Here is a 7,045-nt window from a genome sequence, read left to right on the forward strand (position 1 = left end):
GGACAATGATAGTCACTTGGCGGGAGCCTCGGTACGTCAGTCCATACCATGCTAGAGCATTGTTGGACGAATATATTGTGCCTCAGTGATGGTCTGTCTCTCATATTGAATACGATGGTTACTTTTCGGTACATTAACTTAGCCCCCTTGCAGTACACAGCCGATAGCTCGCACTCACTAGCTCCTCAATAGATCTCAAATTTGCATACTATAATAAAATGGTGTAAACACACAATTTTTGACATAAAGTGTAAATAGAGCGACTCACCTAAACATCACTATTATCGTTTCCTTATCGACAGCTCAAATAACTATTGGAGCTACTAACACATAACCCAAGAAAAGGTACCCCCTCCGGTTGGGTTTATAAGTCGGGCATGGGTTTTTAGATCTTTGATTTGAATAATAAAACACGTGTGATATGCCAAAATAATTATATAGTTAGAAAGTTCCTTTAGTGAAGAATCTAAAATATAATAAATGTTTCCCTAGTCAAATTAAAGAGTTAAAAACTCGTGCCCGACTTATAAACCTAACCAGAGGGAGTACCTGGAAAACAAGCTACGCCAAACATGCCCTTTTGGGTTAACTGTATGAAAGAATTAACTATCAAAATGTTAGTAAATATAATTTATTGGCATGTCCCACAAAAGGGCTTACAAAGGCATATATGTGATTTTGAGTGGACTATAGTTCTACTAAACTTTGTTGGATACTGAACTGTTGGATTGAACTCAAATATGGTTGGTATGTGTGCAAGAGAACCCTGAATGACCCCATTTCGACCAATGAACCCTGAATGACCCCATTTCGACCAATGAACCCTGAATGACCCCATTTCGACCAATCCTAAGGAACATCATGACACGGGAGTATACAGTGGAATACAGAGTCGGCGCGTGAAGAGCACCACGGTATTTCGGTAGGACCGTTAGATGTAGCGGGGTTGAAGAGATACTAGGCTTTAAAACTTTCAGACATGCTCATGTTTTCCCCCCATAAAGGTTTGAGTGTTATGAAAAATACAAGTTCTAGTTGCAGCATCGTCGTTGAAAGCTAAAAGGGACTCTTCTTTAATTTGTTGTGTGAACTCAATGTGATATCCAAGTTTTACTGGTGTGTATGATTGCTTGGGTTCCGAATTTGAGTATTTGGTCGAAGCAATGAAGAAGATCCAAATACTAGAGTACATGATTATTCAGTATGTGCTCTCAAGACCTCTAAATACTTGGTACTATTTTAGAACATACTAGCCCATTGATCTGCCGATGCGGAGGCATTTCCATAGCACTCACATTCAGTAATGGAATCTAGCCCACTCTTTCTCTACTCAGTACTAATGTTGAATTTTGCGTCTGCTATATGAATAATAATGAAAAATAGAGCAACCCGGTTCAACCAACAATAAACGCATAACGGAAAATATGGTGACTGCAGAGAAGGCGGTTATACCAGCAGAACAACACTAAAACAATCAGTCAATGGAACTAGCAGAAATTAACTAAGACGACATAGAAGTTAAGCAAACTACAAACAACAATCTGCGACAACTCTTTCATATGTAAACAAAACTATCGAGGGTAGTTAGCGGACAACACGAACTCTTGTTCCTGAGTATATTGCCTGCTCACTTTCTCCAAGCTTGTCCTTTTAATTGTTGATGAATATCTTGTTGTCAAATAATTCATCTCGTTTGTTTCCGATAGAAAATCATTCAGGACAGGCTCCTTGTGTACTTGGAGGCGTTCGAATGTCATCTCCAATGATCTCATGGTTGGTCGCTCCTCTGCTCTTAGTTTTATGCACGACATGGCTAGAGCAGCTACTTCTCCAAGCTGGCTACCTCCCTCCTCCATGATTTGTGGATCCAATATTTTAGCCAATTTATCTTCTGCAAATAGTTCAACAAACTGTGCAACAAGCCAATCTCCTTCAGATGATCTATATGTAGTTGGCATCTTCCTAGTAAGCAACTCAATCAAATTACTCCGAAGCTATAAACATCACTTTTTTCTGTTAACCGACCTATGTAATAGTATGTAGGATCTAAATATCCAAAAGTACCTTGAACCACTGTTGTTATCGCTGACTGCTCATGAGGAATGTACCTTGAAGCTCCAAAGTCAGACACCTTTGTTGCAAATGCATCATCAAGTAGTATATTGGCAGACTTGATATCTCTGTGTATTACTGGGACAGAAATGGCTGAGTGAAGGTAAGCAAGGGCTTTGCCAATTTCTGTTGCGATCCTTAATCTATCTTCCCAAGTTATTGATCCCAGCGGCTCCTTGTGAAGATGATCACATAAGGTTCCATTGGAAATGAATTCATAAACCAACAAGGGGACTTCTGTCTCGAGACAACATCCAAAAAGCTTTACAATACTCCTATGATTGACCTGTGAGAGAATGGCAACTTCATTTATAAACTCATTGATTTCTCTCTTGACCACAATATTTGACTTTTTGATGGCCACAACATGCAAGTCTGACAAAATTCCTTTGTATACTGTACCATGCCCTCCTCCACCAAGCTTGCGAATTTGATGGAAGTTGTTTGTAGCCTTTTCTAGCTCCTTTAAAGGAATGATCATTTTCTCTGCAATGTCTGATCTATGAGACACCAACTTTTGCAACAGTTGTCCACGATTTTGTTTGAAGAACTTTTTTCTCAGCTCCTGAGCCTTTTGATGCTTAAGCTTGCTGATTATTATTTTTAAGCTAATAAACAAAAGTAGAATAGTCGGGCCACTAGAAATTGATAGACCAATAATTAAACCTGTAAAAAAAGATAGATAAGTGGGGAAAGAATTTGATGAGAGAACTCAAATAAATGAGGGAATTTGTGGGACACAAATTAAGGGAGGAGCCAAAAGGTTTGGTAACAAGATGGTTACCAAAACCTAGGTGGATCATACGCGAAACAAAGCAGTGATTTATGCTTTGAAAAATTGGATTAGGTTGATCTATTAGTACCGATGTAAGATTATGGCATATTTAATTCTAGATGCCTTTATCTATCCATTCCACCAATCTGGACGACTTACTCTTGTGTGTGGATTATTTCCTTATTTTTAATCTATAAATATGTTGTCATTCCATGCTTATTTAATTATGCAGTAAGGCTCTTTTTTTATGGATTTTCTCTTCTAGCTTAGCATATTTTCACAAATTTCGTAAACAAAAATCATAATTTATCTACATTACATGTATAACTGATTATTAGCATCCGTTTACAGTATACTTGATTTTGGATAGCTCTGGAACTAACACACACAAAACATATGTCGAACCATGATATTGTCCTTGCAAATATTGATAGCATCTAAGATGGCAATATGGGATAGTATAAGTTATTCAGAGAGAAGTACAATATTTTTTCACCTAATTGAAAAAGAGAAGTAGTAGTTAACACTGTGATAGTTTATGTATACACTGTAATCCGATGAAACTAAAATGTTGGGAATGGTATTCACCTAAGTCCATAGACTTGACACAACCATTAAGTAGGGTGGCATTGCCTTGGGTTCCTCGCGGGCAACTGCAATCAAAAGATCCATCCGTATTGGTACATTTGCCATAGCATGGATGTGATTGCGCCTGGGTGCACTCATCGATATCTACATACAACAAACAAGCATTAAGCCAAGTGAACCACCCAAATATGAAAAGATAACATACATGGACGACATGATGTCACGATCACATCAATGCCCTTCTATCATCTAATGGTGTGATAAACAACTGATGGCACGCTGACTTATTAGTGGGCACATATAGACATATGGGTTCGAGTGACGAGTAGGGTGTAATTCTTTGTCTCTGCCCATAGAAAAAATGTTCTTCACTCTAAAAAAAAGTTGTTTATGTTCTTCAAATTATCCATGTTTATAAAAATATCTTGTTATTCAAACACAATTATTCTCATATTTCATAAAAAAGTACCCATATTTTGCAATAAAAATGAAATAAGTGAAATAAGAAATATAAAAAGAAATGAAAAACTAACAAAGGAAAGAAAACAAAAGGAAAAATAGTTCACGTTCTAGGCCTGGACCCACGCCCAAGGACACGCATCTATGTGAGCCGAGCCAATTTTGATGCTTTCTATATCTAGTTTTCAAAATTATCTCCCCATTGTTAATAGATTTTATTCTCATATTTATGACTTTTATGGTTCCCTTTATTTTTTTTACTTTCTGTTTTTTACTTAATATTTATCTTCTAATGTATCTTTTTGATGCAAATTTTTATTATTACACAAACTTTGTAAATATATATACAAATTTGAAATTTAGTGAACATTTTTTAAAATGCTAGAACAGTTTCAAAATTGTAGGAATAGTTTTTTCATAGGGGAAGTTTTTTAATTACAGGACAGAAAATCATGAATAGCCTTTTTGATAATTTGATTTTTTTTAATACTTGAATATTTTTGTACATGTTCATTTACAAAATATAAATATTTTCTTAAATATGTTTCTGACCAAATAAATATTTTCCATTTTTTCATTTTCATTATATATACATTAATAAGATTATATCTTTTTAAGTTTTAAAAATAAGTAAAATATATTTTTTCTTATTGAGCCTCAATGGAAGCGGTGCATTTAGCTTTGGCGTGGGCGATGTGGTGCTATTGTAGGTAATGAAGTGTCGTACAGCAGAGACCATTAGTTATGACAGGAGCATTAGCAAAACCGATACAAACGAATCCCCCGGAAGAATAGTACAATGCCTAAAAAAAACTGATACAAAATGCGCCCAACAAAAAAAGAAGAATGCTGGAGACATATGGATGCCTTAGGTTGCCCGTAATGAGAGTATCATGGCTAGTACTACACATGTCAACTAAGTAATTTTGATAAGGTGTCATAAAATTAAATGAAGAAAAAAAGTTGTGTATCATATCATAATACTATATTATAATAAATACTATAGTACTTTGTGTCTTCATGTCAATAAATAGGGTCATCTAACATAATACTCTATAGTGCTATGCGTTAGGCTGGTCGTAGTGGGAGTATCATATGAAGTATCATGCATGTCAACTAAGAAATGTAAATGGTTCTCTGATGGCTGTTTAATGCATGGTGTTTGTCTCCTACGGACGCAGCTTCAGTGCCTGAAAGCAGTGGTGGAGCCAAGGGGGAGCGAGCAGGGGCCTGGCCCCCCCTAACGATCGAGCGATGCAACGTAATTAGCGACAGGAACGCACGTATTCCTCAGGTTTATACATACTCGGCCCCCCCTATCTCAATGCTAATTTTAGAAACAAAGGAAAAGGCCCATGTGAAGCCCGCTAGTGGCCAGATTGGCCGATTGCCTCTAGTCTCCTGGCCTCCTGGGCGTTGGGTTCTTACGTGTGATTGGCCTCTACGTTGGTTAGTACGCGAAATTTGTCTTCGCTGTTCCTTGCCCTTGCACGCCTGGCCGCCTCTGCTTGCTCTCCCTGCCCTGCTTCTGCCGATCCTATTCATACCACGACGGCACGACGCAGCCTCCTTCAGTCAAATCTAGGGCCGGTCCTAAGATTTTGGGGGCCCGGGGCGAAACGACAATCCGGGGCCCTTTGGGGCCCTTAGTATAAATGCCTATTAATAATCATCGTATGTACATATAATTTGTATCAAAGAAAGTGCATCCAAAATGATTGTGCATATCACATAATGTATTACATATAGCTTCAAATATTTCTCCTAACATTCTGAGATGCAAAATCACTAGCTTCGTGCTCTTTCAGTCTTTCATTAATATGCCTCCAATCACAAAACCCATCATTCCCCATTGCATTCTTGCATTTATCAAAATTGAAAAGCTTACAGCGAAAACGAAACACTTTCTTTGTGTGTTTTGAGAAAACTAACAATTTCCTATCACGCACCTCTCCATTGCTCATCTTTCTGGAGTAATAATGGCTATACGAAAAATGTCTTGAATTTTCATTCAAAGGATATTTATTGTTTTCTTCTTCCATTTTAGGCCCCTCTTCCACTAATATGTCCCTCGCTTTGTTATCAAGATTACCCCAATTGCTTGGGTCATAAATATCCACACTAACTTGTTCCTCATCAACACTAGTAGATTCTACCGCATATGAATTAAATATGGGCTCATGATCACTCACATTGCTATCATCCATGTTGACGTCAACATTGCCTTCTGTAGGAGTATGACCATCATCTTCTTGATTGCCATTAGTTTGGTCACTCGCAAGAACTATCGCCAACTCGTCTGGATTTTTTGGCGTGCTCGTATCGCTCTTATAATATTTAAAAAGAGATCCGCTCAATGCTTCTTTCTCTTAATCTGCCTCCTTCTTTTTTCCTTTTATGACTTCTGGATGTATACTTTCTACCTGAACTCGACATGACCCTGCTGAAATTGAAAAGAACAATTAGTTTTTAAAATTACCGCAAAACTAAATAAAACATTAGATTAAGTGCAGAAGACCATCTAATATAATGAGAATTTGCTAGGGCATGGAATAATACCTTCTCTATATAATCTAATCTGGCAAAATGGACGCAATGATTTGAGCGCCCTAAAAACAATGTCGTGTTAATCTGTCAATCTGTCAATCGATCGAGAAATTGGGAATCAGGATGAGAAAAGAAAGAAATAGGACGAAGATCATGCGAGGGAAGAGAGGAAGAGGGCGCAACCAGATGTACCTGCCGCAGTCCTGGCGTCGTTCGTGAGGAGGCAGAGATGCAGTCACAGAGTCAATGAGATTAGACGAACACGTACAGCGGAAGAGGAGAAAAGGCAGGGGACGGCCGATCCAATCCAAAGTTACAGAAAATCAATGGAACGATTACTTTTCTCTCCGGTCTCCACGTGACCATGTACGTGCGAATATGGGCCAGGCCCACCAAATCTGTTTACTTTTCTATGCTAGCTAGCACGCAGAAGCTGAGCGAGGCGCCGAGATTTGATCAAAATAAAAAACAAAAGAGCCAGGCGCTGATTGATTTGCCCCCTCGAAGACCTGTACGTAGTAACGTACGTATACCTGGGAGGGGGCCCCAGACTTTCAGGGGCCC

At 38.2% G+C, this 7,045-nt stretch overlaps 1 pseudogene; it reads right to left on the bottom strand.

Annotated features, from left to right (window-relative positions):
- Window positions 1-1,571: 1,571 nt before the first annotated feature.
- LOC119332953 overlaps window positions 1,572-7,045 on the bottom strand; it is a 7,788-nt pseudogene continuing 2,314 nt past the window's right edge.

This window comes from Triticum dicoccoides, chromosome 7A (genome assembly GCF_002162155.2).
Source record: "Triticum dicoccoides isolate Atlit2015 ecotype Zavitan chromosome 7A, WEW_v2.0, whole genome shotgun sequence".
NCBI classification, from domain to species: domain Eukaryota; kingdom Viridiplantae; phylum Streptophyta; class Magnoliopsida; order Poales; family Poaceae; genus Triticum; species Triticum dicoccoides.